Genomic DNA, 21,149 nt, shown 5'->3' on the forward strand with positions numbered 1-21,149 from the left:
ATGAAATACAATGGTCCAAAACCTTTGGGATGCATCAAAAGTGGTATTAAGAAGGAAGTATATAGCCATACACTCCTACCTCAAGAAGAAAAACCTCAAATAAACAACCTAACCTTATACCTAAGGGAATTAGAAAAAGAACAAACGAAGCCTAAAGCCAGCAGAAGGAAAATAATAAAGGTTAGATCAGAAATAAATGATATAGAAACTAAAAAAAAAAAAAAAAATTAGAACAGATCAATGAAACTAGGAACTGATTTCTTTGAAAAAATTAATAAAATTGATAAACTCCTAGCCAGATTTATCAAAAAAAGAGGAAGGGCCCCAATAAATAAAATCACAAACGATAGGAGAAATAACAACCAACATCACAGAAATACAAGCAATTATAAGAGAATATTGTGAAAAATTATATGCCTACAAATTGGACAACTTGGAAGAAATAGATAAATTCCTAGAAATGTACAAACTACCAAAACTGAAACAGGAAGAAATAGAAAACTTGAACAGACCAATAACACAAAGCAATTGAAACAGTAATCAAAAATCTCCCAACAAACAGAAGTCAGAGTCAGATGGCTTCCCAGGGGAATTCTACTGAACATTTAAAGAGTTAACACCCATTCCTTTCAATCTATCCCCAAAAATAGAAATGGAAGGAAAAAATTCAAACTCTTCTATGAGGCAAGCATTACTGATTCTAAATCCAGACAAAAACTCCACTAAAACAGAACTATAGGCCAATATCCCTAATGAACATGGATGCAAAAATTTTCAAATAGCAAAATGAATCCAACAACACATTAAAAGAATCGTTCACCACGATCAAGTGAGATTTATTCCTGGGTTGCAAGGTGTTTTAATATTCACAAATCAACATGATACACCACATTAATAAAAGAAAGGATAAGAACCATAGAGATAACAGATCTGTACTCTGAAAACTATAAAACTCTGGTGAAAGAAATGGAAGAAGACACATAGAAATGGAAAAATATTCCATGCTCATGGATTGGAACAACAAATATTGTGAAAATGTCTTTCCCACCCAAAGTAACCTACACATTTAATGCAATCCCTATCAAAATAACACCAACACTTTTCATAGAGCTAGAAAAACAATCCTAAAATTTTTATGGGACCACAAAAGACCCTGAATAGCCAAAGCAATCTTGAAAAAGAAAAGCAAAGTTGGAAGCATCACAATTCCAGACTTCAAGTTCCATTACAAAACTGTAGTAATCAAGACAGTACGGTACTGACACAAAAACAGATACATAGATCAACAGAACAGAAAGCCCAGAAATGAATTCACAACTAAATGGTTAATTAATCTTCAACAAAGCAGGAAAGAATATCTAGTGGATAAAAGACAGTCTCTTCAATAAATGGTGTTGGGAAAACTAGACAGCAACATGCCAAAGAATAAAACTGGACTACTTTCTTACATCACACACAAAAATAAATTCAAACTGGATGAAAGACCTAAATGTGAGACAGGAAACCATCAAAATCCTAGAGGGGAACACAGGCAGTAAAGTCTTTGACATCAGCTGTAGCAACTTCTTACTAGATATGTCTCCTGAGGCCAGGGAAACAGAAGCAAAAATAAACTATTGGGACTTCATCAAAATAAAAAGCTTCTGCACAGCATAGGAAACAATCAACAAAACTAAAAGGCAAGCTCCAGAATGGGTGAAGATATTTGTAAATAGACATATCTGACAGTATCCAAAATATATTTAAAAAAACATGTAAAAGTGACACCCAAAAAACCATATAATCCAGTTAAAAAATGGGCAGAAGACACAGACATTTTTCAAAGAAGACATAGAGGGCTAACAGACACATGAAAAGACGCTCAACATCATGACAAATCAAAACTACAATGACATATCACCTCATGCCTGTCAGAATGGCTAAAATTAACAGCACAGGCAAGGATGTGGAGAAAGGGGAACCCTCTTACTGAGGTTGGTGGCAGTACAAACTGGTGCAGCCACTTTGAAAAACAGTATGGAGGTTCCTCAAAAAAAGTTAAAATAGAACTACCTTCAATACAGCAATTGCACTACTAGGTATTTATCCAAAGGCCCAAAGGATACAAAAATGCTAATTCAAAGGGTTACATGCACCCCGGTGTTTATAGCGGCACTATCTACAATAGCCAAAATATGAAAAGAGCCCAAATGTCCACTGACTGATGAATGGATAAAGAAGATGTGGTGTGTGTGTGTATATGTATGTATGTGTGTATGTATATATATATATATATGTGTGTATATATATACACACATATATATATATATAACGGAATGCTACTCAGCCATAAAGAACGAAACCTTGCCATTTGCAATGACGTGGATGGAGCTAGAGAGTTCCATGCTAAGTGAAATAAGTCAGTCAGGGAAAGCCAAATACCATATGATTTCACTCCTATGTGGAATTTCAGAAACAAAACAGATGAACACAGAGGTGGGGGGAGAGAGGCAAACCAGGAAACAGACTCTTAACTGTAGAGAACAAACTGATGGTTACCAGAGGGGAGGTGGGTGGGGGAGATGGGTTATATAGGTGATGGGTGTTAAGGAGGGCACTTGGGATGAGCACTGGGTGTTACAGGAGTCACTACATTCTACACCTGAAACTAACTAACTGTATGTTAAATAACTGGAATTTAAAATTTTGAAGAGGGGCACCTGGGTGGCTTAGTCGGTTGGGCCGCCGACTTTGGCTCAGGTCATGATCTCACGGTCTGTGAGTTCGAGCCCCACATAGGGCTCTGTGCTGATAGCTCGGAGCCTGAAGCCTATTTCGGAGTCCGTGTCTCCCTCTCCCTCTGCTCCTCCCCCACTCATGCTCTGTCTCTCTCCCTCTCAAAAATAAACAAACATAAAATTAAAAAAATTTTAAATAAAATTTTGAAGAAAAAAAAGAGATAGGCTGAAATCCATAGAAATGACTCCTCCCGTGCTGAAAATTCCTACATCATGCACAGACGGTCTGTCTGGCCACCCCTAGCTACACCATCGTGTCAGTCCAATGATACATCCCTTAGGAAACTTTCCCTTATTACATTTGCTGGGGTTTTTTTCTTTATAAAGTTACTGTTCCTTGTGAACATTTATCTCTGCTTCACTGCTTTTTACCAAAGCTATAAATTTATGTTTATCTGTGTTTCTGATCCCTGCCCTTTCCCAATGGAATGTGGAAGCCAGTACAGATGAAATTGAGTTTGCCATTACTTGACATTCATTTCTATTTGCAAACCACATTTTATGGGCAACTATAGGCACGATGCTTGGAAGATCGAGTCAAGAAGACGAGGAAAAAAGGTGCACTGTTGGTAGGAATGTAAAGTGGTGCAGCCACTGCAGACAACAGTATAGAGGTCCCTAAAAAAATTAAACAGAACTACTATATGATCCTGCAATTCCACTTCCGGGTTTTTACACCAAGAAAACGAAGACACTAACTCAAAAGGGTATCTGCACTGCCATGTTCATTGCAGCACTGTTTACAACAGCCACGATGTGAAAGCAACCTACGTGTCAAAGGAGGGGTGGATAAACATGTGATACATACATTTATATTTTTATTTTACATTTACTTACAATATTTATATATAAATATACATAATCAGAATACTATTCAACTGTAACAAAGAATGAAATCTTGTGATTTGCGACAAAACGCATGGGACTTGGGGAATTATGCTAAATGACACATGTCAGACTGAGACAGAAAGACAAATACCATGCGAGCTCACTGTATGTGGCATTTTAAAACAAAAACCCAAGCTCATAAAGATCAGATGGGTAATTGCCAGAAGGAAGGGGTGAGGGGTGGCAAAATGGATGAAAGGGATCAAAAAGTACAAGCTGCCTCAGGGCGCCTGGGTGGCTCACTTGTCTGAGGTCATGATCTCACAGTCTGTGAGTTCCAGCCCCTCATCGGGCTCTGTGCTGACAGCTCAGAGCCTGGAGCCTGCTTCAGATTCTGTGTCTCCCTCTCTCTCTAAAATAAATAAACGTAAAAAAAAAATTAAAAAAAAAAGTACAAGCTGCCAGCTATAAATAAGTCATGGGGATATAACATACAGCACGGTGACTATAGTTAATAATATCATAGGGCACATTTTGAAGTTGCTGAGAGAGTAAATCTTCAATTACACCCCATTAAAAAAAATAAATCTATTTTCCATGTAATTTGTTTATTTTTCTGTCCTTTTCAATTTTATATATAGTAAGTAATTCAAAGATCTGTATCTTAAAAAAAATTCATACTGCGGCGCCTGGGTGGTTCAGTCAGTTAAGCCTTCGACTCCTGATTTAGGCTCAAGTCATGATCTCATGGTCGTGAGATGGAACCACTGGGTGTAGAGCCTGCTGAGAACTCTCTCTCTTTTCCTCCCTCTCTCTCTGCCCCTCCCCGGCTCGGGGGGGGGGGGGGGGGGGCATGCACACATGCACTCTCTCAAAATAAATAAACATTAAAAAAATTCTCTTAGAGTTGTCACTGGAGCTCAATGAGTCGACATATGGAGAACACGCGAACAGCCCCCAGCAAGAGGGAAGTACTCAGTAAGGTAAGCTAAACAGCTGACAGCTGCCCTTTACATTTTAGCCCCCACCCCCATGTGCTGCGGACCAACACTTTGACAAGATGCCATAAAAACGACTTACTAGAAACAAAATTAACAAGGCAACAGCCATACAAAAAGACTTTCTCGAGGAAGAACTCTCTTTCAGTCAAACCAGGCTTTCATAGACTCACAATATCAAGCCCTTATTGAGCCAGAGCAACTGTCAAAATAGACCATGCCCAATGCCTGAAGAAGCCCTGTATTTTTGTACCTAGGAATTTTCCCCCAGTGATTATGCCCACATACACATGCACAAAACAAAAGCACACAACTGGAAATTTCCCTTTCATTCTGGAAACTCACCTCCTGAGGAAGACGGAACTTCAAACCGGGCGAGCCTGGGCTAAACGCCGAGCTGCGGTGTGACTCACACTCTGCACAGGGCTCATCTGACGGGCCTTCCGGAGGCTCCTCCCTCTTATAGGGTCTGGGGTCAGGGATGCATTTACAGATGTGATTGGATAAAACCCGTCCTGTTGATGGAATTTTCATCCGACCTAAGCTCCACCTCTCCAATACCTTATTACACAACACCCCTGGGGGCGGGGCAATTGGCCACCACCAAACACACTAATATTTCTGCAGTGAAATGTAACAATACTCGCAATTGAGTGGGCGTACAACGATGAGCATTCACGGGGCGCCCCGGTGGCTCAGTCCGTTAATCCGACTCAGCTCAGGCCACAGTCTTGATGCAGGGGCATGGGGCAAGCTGAGGGCAAATTTCAGGCTACCAGCAAACCCCACCCCCACCAGGTGGGACATGTATGATATTCCCTGGACACTCCCGGCTATGCCAAAACAGGTAAGGACAAAAAACAAACAAACAAACAAAATAAGAGTCTCCACCAGTTCACAAGAAAAAGACAATCCCATCAATTGGCCTTAAAGTCCAGGAACTCCCTACTGTCTTAATGTTAATGCTTTGCTAGAGGGAAAAACAACCTTAGTTTGACAATAGCTAGGCCTCCAGTAAGTCTGTAGCCTGCGAAAGTCTCTTCGGAAACTCCCTTTGACTGTATCTTCCCGATTCCATAAAATGGTCACCCCCCCCACACTTGCTGCCCATGGGCCCTGTCCCCATGATTTAATAAAATCACATTAAAAAAATTTGGTGGGGGGAGGGTGCGTGGGTGGCGCAGTCGGTTAAGTGGCCGACTTCTGCTCAGGTCATGATCTCAAGGTTTGTGAGTTCGAACCCCGCGTTGGGCTCTGTGCTGACAGCTCAGAGCCTGCAGCCTGTTTCAGATTCTGTGTCTCCCTCTCTCTGACCCTCCCCCGTTCATGCTCTGTCTCTGTCTCAAAAATAAATAAACGTTAAAAAAAAAATTTTTTTAGGGGCGCCTAGGTGGCTCAGTCAGTTGAGCATCCAACTTCAGCCCAGGTCACGATCCCACGGTTTGTGGGTTCAAGCCCCACGTCAGGCTCTGTGCTGACAGCTCAGAGCCTGGAGCCTGCTTCAGATTCTGTGTCTCTCCATCTCTCGGCTCCTCCCCTGTTCATACTCTGTGTCTCTCTGCCTCTCAATAATAAATAAATGTTAAAAAAATTTTTAAAAAAATTATTTTTTGGGTGTCGACCCCGGACCCCACAAACCCATCACCCCAAAACTTCATCAATCTCACAGTCCAGTCCATGAGTTTGATGGGCCCTGCTTCGGGCTCTCTGCTGTCATCGTGGAGCCTGCTTTGGATTCTGTTCCCCTCTCTGTCCCTCCCTCCTCTTGCACTCTCTCTCTCTCAAAAGTAAATAAACATTAAAAAAAATTAACATTAATCCCACATAAATTCTGGCCAAGTTTAGTCTTAAGTGAGTCTCTTACAAACTTGCTAATACTTTCTAATTTTTTTAAAAAATTTTAATGTTTATTTTTGAGAGAGACAGAAAGAGACACAGAGAAAGACAGGCAGAGACAGAACCTGAAGCACGCTCCAAACTCTGAGCTATCAGCGCAGAGCTCAACGTGGGGCTCGAACTCAGGAGTCGTGAGGTCATGACCTGAGCCGAAGCCGGACACTTAACTGACGAGCCACCCAGGTGCCCCTACTACTTCCTAATTTTTTTTTTTTTAATTTTTTTTTCAACGTTTTTTATTTATTTTTGGGACAGAGAGAGACAGAGCATGAACGGGGGAGGGGCGGAGAGAGAGGGAGACACAGAATCGGAAACAGGCTCCAGGCTCCGAGCCATCAGCCCAGAGCCTGACGCGGGGCTCGAACTCACAGACGGCGAGATCGTGACCTGGCTGAAGACGGTCGCTTAACCGACTGCGCCACCCAGGCGCCCCAACTACTTCCTAATTTTATGAGATTTGTGGATTGCAAGTAGGGCGGAGAACAAGGTTAATATTCTCCCTCCCTGGGGCGCCTGGGTGGCTCAGTCGGTTAGGCGTCCGACTTCAGCTCAGGTCACGATCTCACCATCCGTGAGTTCGAGCCCCGCGTCGGGCTCTGGGCTGATGGCTCGGAGCCTGGAGCCTGCTTCCAGTTCTGTGTCTCCCTCTCTCTCTGCCCCTCCCCAGCTCGTGTTCTGTCTCTCTCTGTCCCAAAAATAAATAAAACGTTAAAAAAATTTTTTTTTTTTTTTTAAAATATTCTCCCTCCCTATGTCAATCCCAGGCTAGTGAATCAGAGGGTGCTCTGGGACCCCAGAAGTGGGGTTCCTAGTGGAGCAGAGAGACCACAGGACTAAAACAAAAATCACCTCAGTGGAAAGGGAGAGACAGGTGCTTATTTTCTGCTGAGAAAGTACACCATATTTGAGAGACTTCATGTCAGGACAGTGTGAAGGGGAAGTTACATTGGTGTGAGGCTCCTGGTTGGAAACTCTGGCTGGTGGGGTCTGTCCTGCACTGAGTAGGAAGAAAGGCGACAGGAGAGATTCTATGAAACTCAGCACTTCCTGACTCACATGGAACGAGACCATCTCGTAGATGAGGGAGAGTTCGGGTAGCAAAAGGGATTGTGTTCAACAAGGGACTGGGGCGGCAACGTAATCATTGCCATCTTCTCTCTGCTTTCAAGTTGTATCCAGAATCAAGCGACTTTTAACCCCTTCACAGCCAGGACCTTCAGCCCAGCCCCTACGCTTTTCTCTCGGATTATTGAGGTCAGCTCCCCACCGGCCTCTCCTCCAGCCCGTCTTCAGCCCATTCTCCAAACAGCCACCAGAGAGACCCTGTTATAACCAAGTCTGACTGGCTCCTCCTATCATTGTGGAACTTCCCAACCGCCTGCAGTGAAGGACTTGCCCCCCTCCTTCACCAGGGACTCCTGGTGGGACTCCTTCCCATCTGTCATGGACTCACTTTCACAAGATGCAATTAAATAACTTACTAGAAATATAAAATTAACAAGAAAGCCATTACCCACAATGGAAGGCCTTTGATGTCTTTAGATGTAACACACGGTCAACTTGCTCTAACGGTGTCTAAATGATTGGTCACCATTTCTGCACCAGCCTGGCTGCAGACAGAAGAGAGTGGAGATGGGCTGTGTCCTCTGACCACATTCTGAGGAGTACTGACTTAGAGCAGAAGCCAGATTCCTAACGGTAGCCTGGAGACCCTGGTGACCTGGCCCCGCGCCCTGTCCAACTCAGCCCCTCCTCTGGCCCCCTTGCTCTGCTTGAGCCTCACCGGGCACACACGGGGTCCAGGATCCAGCAGCTCTGCTCCCATCGCTGGCCTCTATTAGCTCTTCCTTCTGCTGGGTGCACTGTCCCCACCCAGCCCTCCTGCATTCCTGCCAGGTCTTTGTTCACGGGCTGGACATGCTTTCTAAAACTTGCAGCTAAGCCCTGAAAGTCCCCTTTCCCCCATCCACTGATTTTTCTCCTTATCCCTTACCTCCGCTGGGCAAGCTCAACATTCTACCCATTTCTCTTATTTTTTGTTTATCACTCCCCTACCTCCACCATGGGATTTAGTCAAACAGAGGGCGGGGATTTTCATCTGTTACGTTGCCACTGTATCTATCAGCAGTCTACACGGAACTGGCACTTGGGAGGTCTATTCAGTATGTGTCCAATTTAGACGCGTATTCCAGCAAGAGAAGGTGAAAAGCCTCCCCCAAATGGTATGGCAGCAATAGGGAGGGGAGAATCAGACTGGACCAGAGGGAATTATGGAGTAGGTATTTCAAGAGAGCTGCAGGGAAGTGACACATGAGCGACTGGCTATGTCCCCAAATCACCACAGAGAAATGAGAGGCTAGTGGACACTCAGATTCCAGAAACTAGAGAAGCCCTGTGAGAAAGCCCTGGGGGAAATCAAAGCCTATCTAGAAATCAAAGTCAAAGGACAGAAGTCAAAGGCTTCAGGGAAGGGAGGAATTGAGAAAATCACTTTAATTCAATTTAATTGCTCACCTAAATCACCTTGGGGCAGCAGCTACCTCTTTTACTGCCGGACTAGATGGTGATGTCGAGGGGGGTTTGAGGATGTCGGCAAGTCAAAGTGATCAGTGGCCCCCGGGCTATCACACTATCCCTACTCAGCTTGCCGACTTGGGCGACTATGACTATGACCGTGGGTTGGACACACCTCTGCCCTGTGCTGCTTCCCTGGGGCCACGTAAAGATGAAAACTGAGCAGCCGGGCCACGCAGTGTGGAGGGAGCTGGATTGTCTTCCCCGATCCCCTTGTCACTACGCACTAGCCAGATCTAACAGAGCACACGCTGAACTGTATTCCTTCCTGTGTACGCACACAGGAGACAGGATTTCATATAACCAGGGTAAGTAACTAGAGACGGAGGAAGTGCACAATCCAAAAAAAGTCCATATTAAACAACACATCCTACTTGGAACAAAGGGAGGAAAAGAATAATGAAGACATTAAAATAAGCATATAAAAATAATTAAGGAGATAAGGAAAGGGAAAAGTCACCAGAAATAAGAAGATATGTTTTTTAAAAATGCAGAAAATGTTGGGGCGCCTGGATGGCTCAGTCGGTTGAGCGGCCGACTTCGGCTCAGGTCACCATCTCGCGGTCCGTGAGTTCGAGCCCCACGTCGGGCTCTGTGCTGACAGCTCAGAGCCTGGAGCCTGTTTCGGATTCTGTGTCTCCCTCTCTCTGACCCTCCCCCGTTCATGCTCTGTCTCTCTCTGTCTCAAAAATAAATAAACGTTAAAAAAAATAATAAAAAAAAAGAGAAGGAAAATATTTTTTAAAAATTTTATTTTTAATTTAGTTGCGGGGGGGAGGGGCAGAGAGAGGGAGAGAGAGAGAGTCCCAAACAGAGATGCCGGGCTAGATCTCTCATGAACCATGAGATTATGACCTTAGCCCAAATCAAGACTCGGGAGCTTAACCTACTGAGCCACCTAGGTACGCCTTAATTATTTTTTTTAAGTAGGCTTCACACCCAGTGTGGAGCCCAATGAGGGGCTTGAACTCACAACCCTGAGATCAAGACCTGAGCTGAGATCAAGAGTCAGATGTTTAACTGACTCAGGCGCCCCTATTTTTAAGGTTAGTAGCAAGATAGATGATCAGATTGAGGAGAACACCTAAAAATCAAAGGAAACAAAAAAGAAACAGCACAAAACAGCCAAAAATATAACCTGTCATAGGAAGACATATTTTTAAATCTTTATATCCCTAGAAGTAGCACCACAACTGTAACTGGTGCTCAATAATGATTGTGTAATAAGAAAGAAGATAGAAACAGAGGGAGCACCATATGGTCAAAAGGAGTCCCAAAAGGAAGGCAGGCAAATTGGGATGACCTGGGAAGGGGGTGCATCCGTGAAGGGAGCAGCCAGCCTGTGACAGGAAAGGCTATGATGTTCTCAGGTGTTCAAGCCCTCAAGTGTGTGATAGGAGGTGAAGAAGTTCAGGGACCAGGCAGGAAGACCCAATGGTGGTGAGACAGGAGGATGAGGAGGGTGAGGACAAGGCAGGCAGAGTGTCTGGTATCTGGCTGGGAAAATGTTTGCATGTCTGAAATCTGAAATGCCTAAATTTCAGGCTCTAGGTTCTTCCTCTCTCTCTGCCCCCCCCCCCTGCTTGTGCTCTCCCTCCCCCACCCCCTAAAATAAATAAATAAATAAACTTAAAAAAAAAAAGAACTCGGCTTATTTGTTCACTGTGGAATCTCCAGGGCCGGAATATAGTAATCATTCAATAACTACCTGTTCAATAAATGATTAAGCAAATAGAAAAGATATTTTTTAAAGGCAGAAGATAATTTGTGTAAGATTTTCTTGAACAGGAGGAGTTTGAATTTAGTTCTAAGGGTAAAGGGCATTCAATTTGTAATATGGGGTCAAGCTTACAAAGAACGTTAATTCTGCTGAAGACCTGTTGAGCAATAAATTGGTGTAACCATAAATTAGGGAACGAGAATATTCACTATAAAGGACATAGACCTCCTCGGAGTGGGTAGTGGAAGAGGAGACAAGCAACGGCCACTCTCCAGTACAATTTTCGCTATGATGAGAAGTAGGGGAAGTACAGTGTCAGCTGGAGGAAGTTAGATACCCATGTAATGTTTTGTGTTGGTGATGCAACCGTTTTAACATTGTCAGGAATAACCTGCAAGGAGGAAAAATGGTTAACGGTATAGAGAGAAGGTAATTAGCTGTAGGTATAAAGTCCTTGAGAAGCCAAGATCTTGATCACAGAAAGATCTGTTTTCTGCTGTAACAAAAGGAAAGACAGAGAATGTGGGTAGAGGTAAGTTGTCAATTGGTGGTAGAAACACATGGGAAAATCCTATCTTTCTGCTTTTAAATCCTCAAAGAATTATGAGATCTTGATATCACTACAGCATAAGGGATGTCTGGAATATAAAGGGAGTGGTGAGAGTAGACCTGAGAGGACTTTCTTAGAATATTTGGTATCAAACATTTCAGGGAGAACTTTCAGGTGTGCAGCGCTTACGATACCACTTGATATCTAGCTCCATAAATTTATATCAAAACCAGGCATTCTGGCGCCTGTTTATTTACACCATCATTACAGAATGGCAGTAGAAGAAGCAGAGAGTTTATGTCCAACAGGATTGAGATATGATTAACCAGAACTTTTTTATGTGGGAGACAAAGGTTCTAGAGTCTCTTTCCAAGGGAATCATTACGGTGATGCAACATGAAATCTCAGCTCTGTGGAGAAGGAATGGTGTCACTACGATGGGATCATCACAGAGTCAATGGAACCAAGATCCATATGTGACAAAATAACTGAGAAGGGAGTAAGGAGAGCATTTGGCCAAGGGGTAAAAAGGTAGGAATCTGGTACAATACATATGGTTTTTCATTCTCTGGAAATGAAATAATATTCAAGGTGTCATATGAACTACACAACATTTCCATAAAACCACTGTTGTAGCAAGGAAAATTTAAAATTGTTATAACATCCTTAAAGTAAGAGGAGGATAATAGTTGGACAAATAGAGAGAAATAATGTTTACTATGATAAAAACTGGGGGGAAAAATAAGACCATTCGCGTTTGCAGTTAAGTGATCTGAGCAAAGACAAAAATATTTTAAATTTAGGTAATAAAAGTTAATCATTATGGAATAAGAATGAGTTCTCTTAGAGGACCATAAGCTATTAAATTTTAATAATTAAAGTAAAACTGGGGTGCCTGGGTGGCTCAGTTGGTTAAGCATCCAACTTCGGCTCAGGTCGTGATCTCATGGTTTGTGAATTCGAGCCCCACATCAGGCTCTGTTCTGACGGCTCAGAGCCTGGAGCCTGCTTCAGATTCTCTGTCTCCTGCTTTCTCTGCCCCTCTCCTGTTCATGCTCTGCCTCTGTCTCTCGCTCAAAAATGAATAAACATTTTTTAAAAATTAAAAAAATAATTAAAGGTAAAATTAAGTATTGAGAAGTGTAAATTTTATTAAGTTAGATAGTGCATTTTAACTGAACATTTACCAAATTATTTATAATAGGCAGAAGCTGATCATTATACCCATCTGGCTTGGCTTTGTAATGAGCTTTACTTACACTTAGGAAAAAAGTTCATTGTCCTTCCAAATCTTGGGAGAATTGAGGTCATGGAAAGAGGATTCCCTTGCAATATAATCCATAAACATGAGCACGATAATTGTTTACAGAATATATAAAGTTTTTTAATGATAGCATTGAAAAACCAAGGAAAATATAAGACATCAATAAATTAGAAAAAATATTTAGACATCAATAAATTAATAAGCTCAAACTGTTGGTGAAATGTGGAGAATAAGCTTAGGAATCCCCCGGGCTTACACCAATGGGTTAACAAGGCATAAAGAAGCACAAAGCCATAGGATGCTCCACCCGAGTTTGGGTAAACAAGATCAGGACCCCAGAATAGGGAGGTGCGAAGGCACCCAGAATAGAGAGGGGGTGCAGAGGCACCGAGAATAGACAGGGGGTGCAAAGGCACCCAATACAAAGGTATATGAGGTAAGCAAGATTAGGCATTCAGGGCAAAAACGTCCCCCAATTGAACACTATAGCAGAAAGCTGCTTTCACAGGAAGGAAGGACCAAGTTAAGTAAGCAGGCAAATTGAGCTATAGACCACTGCACTGTGCTGCTGGTGAAGCTGCCGAGAGCGGAGATGATTAACAAAAGAAAAGGTGTCTTGTCAACCCTGAGGTCACGTGTCCTACCTGTCTCATTCCCTAGGCTGAGATAAACAGAGGTGCTGCCTCACATCCCCTGTAAACAACCTTCCGCCAGGCTGCCCAGTGCCTGGATTTTGTTTTGTATTAACCGAAACCCCTAACCCCAAATATCTTCAAGACCCCCTTTCCCTCACGTCCCCAAGTTAATGTTCACAGATTCATTGTTTCTCTGTGCATGTCTACCGCCATGTTTGTAAGCCTTCTGATCCTAATAAAAACGGGGCAAGGCCCCTTATTCAGGGGTCTTGTCTTTTCCCAGACATTAGCTATCTCTCGTTTTTCATCCTGCATCCTGCTCTCTTGCTGGCCAAGAGAGAACTTTAGACTTAGAGTCTACGACAGTGAAATAAATAAAACACGTACATTATGCAGGAATCCAAAACAGTAGCATAAAATAACGATGACATTTATGAAAATTATACTCTATTGAAAATCCTCCAGAAGGCATGAGGAGCCTTAATTAACTTGAGCAGGAGTTCTCAACTTAGAGAAATTTTGCCCCCACTTGCAGGGGCCACCCAAAGACAACTGTGGTTGTCACAAGTGAATGGTGGTGCTACTGGCATCTAGTGCATGGAGGCCAGGGTTGCTGCTCAACGTTCTATAGTGCACAAGAGAGGCTAAAAAAAAAAAAAAAAAAAAAAAAAAAGATCCAGCCCCAAATGGACACAATGTCTGGGAGAAGTGGTGGCACCATGGCAGCCTGGCAAACTTATACAGATCTGCATAGCCCGTTAGAAAAGACTCAACAGCAGTCTGACCCACATGTTGACTAAAAACCTTGTGATCTTTCCAGCACCATGGAAAGACAGATAGTCTTGAAAGGATTTGTCACAAGGCCATTTCTCACCCTGTGACTGGTCATGGAACAGCCCCTCTTCTGCCTGCCTGGTTTCCTTCTTTTATTGTACAGCTGCAGTTGGAAATACTTTAAGTATAGAAAAGGCTCCTCAATGACAGACTGTCCCCATCGGTCATTTGTTCATCAGACCACCATCATCTGGTCCCTTTGATCGGGTGTCATCTTGTGACATAAGGGTCACGGGAAACTGACAACATGCTGGCCTTGCTTATGCAGTGTATGAAAGTAATGAAGTCTAAATTCATGTGCTTTGTTGCTTTTTTACTGGTGACATCTATGGCAGAGTGGCCAAACTAGCATACTGCTTGGACACCACTTGACTGCTTAACTATGCCAAAGTGAAGAAAGCCTGAACTAGAATACAATTAGTAACCAGGCAAAGACCAGCTTTTACTGTGGTTCTACAAGTAAAAGATGAAAGGAAAATGAAATTTAAGTGCATTCGATGTTTTGCCCTTCAGTGTATAAGATCAGGAATAAATATATAAAAGTTCATCTAAGCTCAACCATCACAAAATGAAAATATAGCATTTTCAAACTGTACTTAATATGAAAGCATTTGACTTTGAATTTGAATGTTTGGAAAATATGAGTTTTTATAAAATAACTTTTTTAAGTTTATTTATTTTGAGACAGAGAGAGAGCGCGTGGGAGGGACAGAGAGAGAGAGAGAATCCCAAGCAGGTTCCACACCATCAGCTCAGAGTCTGACACGGGGCTTGAACTCATGAACCATGAGATCATGACCGGAGCTGAAACCAAGAGTCAGACGCTTAACTGACTGAGCCACCCAGGCGTCCCATTTTTATAAAAGAATTTAATTTACTCCAGTTGACTGTGTGAGTCACGTACAATAAGCAGAACACACTGTGTCACCCGCTTGACCGAATCCAGACACTGGCCTGCTATTTCTTAGGATGCACTTTCCAGTTCTTCACCCTACCACAGCATCTGATGGAGCTACAGGCCCGACTGTGCCCCTGCCTCTTTCCCCTCACTATCAGTACCCCTAAAACATTGGATCTCTCAAGTTCCTTGAGGACTCTACATGACTTCCAATGCAGGCATCAGTTCAGGCAATCTTCCATCTGCTGGAACAGCTAGACTCCACTTGGGGTAAAACAAGTCATAATTTTTTCAGGTAACAACATGGGAAAAAAAAAGGAAAACAAATACACAATGGAACTCAACTCTTTCCACCAAAATTTGCAAGAATTTGCAGTGAAATAAATAAATTTATGGTTATGTGAAATAAATAAATCATACTTTACATGATCTCAAATATATCCAAAGCTCCCATACTGAATACAATAGCACAGTGAGATCGACTGGTGTAGATGATTTCATTGATGGCTCTACTCTGAGTTGTAGATGGCATGAATATAACTGCTCTTCTATTTTTAGTGTTTATTTATTTATTTATTTTTGAAAGAGAGAGAGTGTAGAAGTGGGGAAGGGCCAGAGAGAGAGGGAGAGAGAGAATCCCAAGCAGGCCCTGCACTGTCAGTGCAGAGCTGGGCGCGGGGCTCAATCCCACAAATTGTGAGATCATGACCTGAGCCAAAATCAAGAGGCAGAGGCTTCACCAACTGAACCACCCAGGCACCCCTAATTGCTCTCTCTTTTTTTTTTTAAGTTTATTTATTTATTTTGGGAGGGGAAGAGACAGAGGGAGAGAGAGAAACCCAAGCAGGCTCCGAGCTGTCATTGCAGAGCTCGATCTCACACATGTGAGATCACAACCTGGGCCCAAATCAAGAATCAGACGCTTCACCAACTGACCACCCAGGCGCCCCACTAATTGCTCTCATTTGTCACAGAATAACAGACTTGTAGCCTGATTTTAGGTACCCAGGTTTCACTGGAAATATTTTTGTAAATGATGGACAATGGATCCAAATGCGGAGCTTAGAAAACCTATAGGCGTCTAACCAGAACGGTTTTCCTTGCCAAGCAGGCAAAGCAGAACCGAGAGGCACGCGTGTCACTAGTGGTGAGCACAAAGGGGCTGAACGCTGGGGATCTTGGAGACACCAGAACAGAAATGGGCAACAGCCACCAGCTTGGATTTACGATCAGGGCCAATGAATGTGTCAGAAGGGAAGACAGACAGTAAAATGAGACAAAGGAGCTCACCAGGACCAGGATAGGACGTGCGGCTCTAACCTCATGGGAAGTTTTGGAAGAAAGGCTGTGAATGTGTTGGACTCGCTGCTTGTGCCTGTGCAGGACACGGACCATGGAGCTGCTGGTCCACACCATGAGGCCCAAACATAGTACATCCGGAGAATGTAACTGTGGGTAGTGATGCTATAAACCTCTCTGGAATGGTGACACTCAGTATCCCTAAATATTCTCCATACTCATGCTTTTGTTTTTCTTTGGGACAGTAACATTCATAGCAACAAAAGCATTTAACCTGAGATTCAAGATCCGGTAGAGGAAACAGCAGAAGTCGATGCACTTTGGGGATCTCCTTCTGAGCTCCATCCATCTAGAGATACTGGGGCACAGCTCAGTGGCCAGGAAACAACTGAGGAGGCAGGCAGTACTGAGGGGAAACCCTGTACCCACTCTGTAGAATAGAAAATAAGTTTACATCCAACATCACTCAGGAAATTTTTCCATCCAAACTCTGCCACTGTCTGAGGGATCCCTTTAGAGAAAAGAACCAAATTTTTGGCTAAGACCAGCTGAATAAGAATCAAGACTGGGGCAGGGCACTTGGGTGGCTCAGTCGGTTGAGTGTCCAACTTCAGCTCAGGTCATGATCTCATGGTTCGTGAGTTTGTTCCTCACATCAGGCTCGCTGCTGTCAGCGCAGAACTCTCTTCAGATACTCTGCCCCCCTCTCTCTCAATTTGCCCCTTCCCCACTCATGCTCCCTCTCTCTCAAAAATGAATAAACATTAAAAAACAAACAAACAAATCAAGTCTGTGGGTCTCAACATGCGCCCAGTGAGCAAAGTATAAAGACAAGGGAGCAAAGAATTTCCAAGGATCCCAGCTCCATTCTGAGTGAGGAAAATAAGAGCCAAACTTATATTACTAGAAACCATTTCATCAATTTAGAGATGTCAGAGGTTGTTCTTATTTGACTCAGAGGAACCTAGAGACTAAAAAAGAAAATTGGGGAATGAGTTGGCATCACGGAAGCATTAGCCATTCCCGTGTCTTTCCCCTTTAATTGACAACCAGTTGTTCACCCATAACTCAAGATTCCCCGGCATGGCACAGCAGCATGCCAGAGAGATTCACACATCTGTACATTTGAAGGTGGGTGGACTGGACTTCAGGGAGGCAGCAGAAACGGGGGAGTAGTGTTGCTGGTGCCCGTGATCCAGGCATGTTCCAGGACCAGTGGCAGTGCCTGTGACCCCTCCGGCACAGTGGATGGAGGGTGGAAAAGGGCACACTACCAAATACAACTGACCCTTCAACAATACAGGTTTGAAATGCATGGATCCATTTCTGTGCAGAATGTTTTCGATAAATACCATACAGTATTTCCTTATGATCTTAATAACCTCTTTTCTCTAGTTTACTTTATTATAAGAATAGGGTATATAATACTTAAAACATACAGAATATGTGTTAATCAGCTGTTTGTGTTACCAGTAAGTCTTCTGGCTCACAGTAGGCTATCAGAAAAGTTAAGTTTTGGGGGAGTTCAAAGTTATAAGTGAATCTTTGAGTGGGGGTCAGGACCCCTAACACCCACCCCCCAGAATGGTTCAAGGGTCTACTGTATAGCCCAGTGGCAGCTCAGTTAGGAGAAACCAAAAACTTGTGTTATATCGTCACCTGCTGGAAAACAAAAGAAAGGCCTCTAATTACCAACCTGTTGAACTGTTCAATCAAAGGAAACAAAACTTTACTTGTGATGAACGTGTTTGCTACTTCGAATGCAGTGGCAAAGGCACATTTTATCACATACTATGAAAAATCACAGTAATATGGTATCACAAAAAGAAAATGACAATTCTCCAGTAACCAAAAGTCAAAGTCACAGAAATTGGGATCTGACTGATAGAGAATACAAAATACCTGTTATGAAGAAAATTCAGTGAGCTCGGAAAGGAAATTCAATGAACTCTGGGAAAAAAAAAATTAAACAAAAGGAGTATTTTGCCAAAGATACTGAAATTCTAAAGAAAAAAAAAAAAGGACCAAACAAATTCTGGAGCTCAAGAACTCAATACATGAGATGAAGAATGCATTTGAAAAGATCCAATCAGCAGGAAGAGAGAATAAGCAATCTATTTTTTAATTTAATTTATTTTTCTAATTTACATCCAAGTTAGTTAGCATATAGTGCAACAATGATTTCAGTAGATTCCTTAATTCCCCTTACCCACTTAGCCCATCCCCCCTCCCACAATCCCTCCAGTAACCTTGTTTGTTCTCCATATTTAAAAGTCTCTTATGTTTAGTCCCCCTCCCTGTTTTTATATTATTTTTGCTTCCCTTCCCTTGTGTTCATCTGTTCTGTGTCTTAAAGTCATGATATGAGTAAAGTCGTATGATATTTGTCTTTCTCTGACTAATTTCGCTAAGCATCATACCCTCCGGTTCCATCCACGTAGTTGCAAATGGCAAGACTTCATTCTTTTTGATCGCCGAGTAATAATCCATTGCATATAGACACCACATCTTCTTTATCCATTCATCCATCGATGGACATTGGGACTCTTTCCATACTTCGGCTATTGTTGATAGTGCTGCTATAAACTTTGGGGTGCATGTGCCCCTTCGAAACAGCACACCTATGTCCTTTGGATAAATACCTAGTAGTACAATTCTGGGTCGTAAGGTAGTTCTATTTTTAATTTTTTGAGGAACCTCCATACTGTTTTGCAGAGTGGCTGCACCAATTTGCATTCCCACCAGCAGCTCAAAAGAGATCCGCTCTCTCTGCATCCTTGCAAACATCTGTTGTTTCCTGGATTGTTAATGTTAGCCATTCTGACCGGCATGAGGTGGTATCTCAGTGTGGTTTTGATTTGTATTTCCCTGATGATGAGTGATGTTGAGCATTTTTTTCATGTGTCGGTTGGCCATCTGGATGTCTTCTTTGGAGAAGTGTCTATTCATGTCTTTAGCCCATTTCTTCACTGGATTACTTGTTTTTTTGGGTGTGGAGTTTGATAAGTTCTTTATAGATTTTGGATACTAACGCTTTATCTGATACGTTGTTTGCAAATATCTTCTCCCATTCTGTCGGTTGCCTTTTGTTTTGCTGATTGTTTCCTTCTCTGTGCAAAAGCTTTTTATTTTGATGAAGTCCCAATAGTTCATTTTAGTGAGAATAAGCAATCCAGAAGATGGAACTGTTGGAATTATTCAAGTTCTAAGATTTTTTAAAAGGCAAAGAAACCATTTGAGAGCTATCAGGCTCCATTAGGAGAGCCAACATAAAAATAATGAGTATACCAGAAGGAGAACAGAAGGAATAGGGGACAGAGAGGTTATTTAAAGAAATAATAGCTGACAACTTCCCAAACCTCAGGAAAGAACTAGATAGACACATTCACAAAGGTAATAGATCACTTCACCATCTCAACGCAAAAAGAACATCTCCAAAACACACTATAATGAAGTTGTCAGAAGTCAATGCTGAAAGGCATCCGGGAAGAAAAAGAACCCTAATGTAAGCTGTTGGATTTTGTTAGTAATGATGTGTCAATGTAGGTTTATCTGTTGTAACAAAAGTACCATTCTGGGACAGGATTTTGACTGTGGGGGGTCTGTGCAGATGTGTGTGTGTGTGAGGGGGCTGTATAATGGACACGTCTGTACCTTCCTGTCAATTTTGCTGTAAATCTGAAACTGCTCTAAAATATAAAGCTTAATGAAACAATAAGCCAACATTCTTTTTTAAATTTTATTTGTTTATTTTAAGAGAGACAGAGAGAGCTCAAGTGGGGAAGGGGCAGAGAGAGAGAATCCCAAACAGGGTCTGCAACACCAGTGCAGAGCCTGATGTAGGGCTTGAACTCACGAACTGCGAGATCATGACCCGAGACGAAGTTGGATGTTTAACCAACTGAGCCACGCAGGCGCCCCGAGCCAGCATTCTTTTAGCTTCTCATGGATGAGAATGTCAAATAAATGTAAGGGAGCAAGTGACGTCAGCAGGATGGCAGAATGAGACATCCCTACCTCGCATCTGCCCCCTCAACAACAATTTGGTGGTCATCCATGGAAAAAAAGTGTCTTTGTGGGAACTGTAGGATTCAGATAGGAGACTGAGAAATCCAGTGCAGTCCAGGAATGAGGAGAGCCATTTAGAGGAGACAGCCCCACATGGGCAATTGACTTATCAACGATGGTCCTGGAGACAGAGCCAGAAACAGCTTTGTAGCTTTGGAGACGCAGCTACGGCCCTGTTCAGCTTTGATTCCATCACCAGCACTATACACCAAGGGAACCAGAGTCTCGCCCACTGGTGCACTGGGCTTACAGACCTCGGTCTCACTGTGGACCCTGAAGTAGCCCATGAACTGGCTTCATTCCCTCTTGGCTATGGCCTGGGAACCCCTGGAGAACACTGATTTATACAACCACATGTGGAGGAGATAGCTTTTGTAAAAGTCCAGGGGTCCAGTGAAGAAGTTCTAGCACACTATTGGAGCCAAAAAAGAAAATCTGGCATTGGAGTCACTGGATAGGGTAAGAGGAACACTGGCTGAATCTGTGTCACTCCTCCCCACAGGTGGCACAGCTGAGTGCCAAGAGAGCCCTTCTTGGTCCTTATTTCTCCCATGGGGGGAAGTGAGAGCACATGCGTGAGTGCCTGGCTTCCACAGCTGTGCAGAATGCTGCCAAAGAGGCCCATCTGTCTCTCATCCCATCCGGAGGACTGAGCTATGAGTCACACTACTGGAGGGTGGTGAGAGGTTGGGAGAAGAGTGGTCACGGGGTCAGGACAGAACGTATAAGAGGGACAGGGACCTTACTGAGCCTGGACTTCATTAATAGGCCCTCCCATGAGCTGCTGGGGATGCGTTGTCCGAAGAGC

The 21,149-nt window shown here is 43.0% G+C and overlaps 1 protein-coding gene across 5 annotated transcripts in view; it reads right to left on the reverse strand.

Moving 5' to 3' along the window:
• LOC122208947 (zinc finger and SCAN domain-containing protein 4-like) overlaps nt 1-21,149 on the reverse strand; it is a 197,679-nt gene that overhangs the window by 162,271 nt on the left and 14,259 nt on the right. The window contains exon 1 of one of the 5 annotated variants that reach the window (XM_042920412.1): nt 4,949-5,183. The exons of the other annotated variants lie outside the window; for them this stretch is intronic. The gene's annotated coding sequence lies outside the window, so the exon portion shown is untranslated. Of the gene's footprint in view, nt 1-4,948; nt 5,184-21,149 lie in introns of those variants that run through there. 5 annotated transcript variants of the gene reach the window in all.

The sequence above is a fragment of the Panthera leo genome, chromosome E2 (assembly GCF_018350215.1).
Source record: "Panthera leo isolate Ple1 chromosome E2, P.leo_Ple1_pat1.1, whole genome shotgun sequence".
Lineage (NCBI taxonomy): Eukaryota > Metazoa > Chordata > Mammalia > Carnivora > Felidae > Panthera > Panthera leo.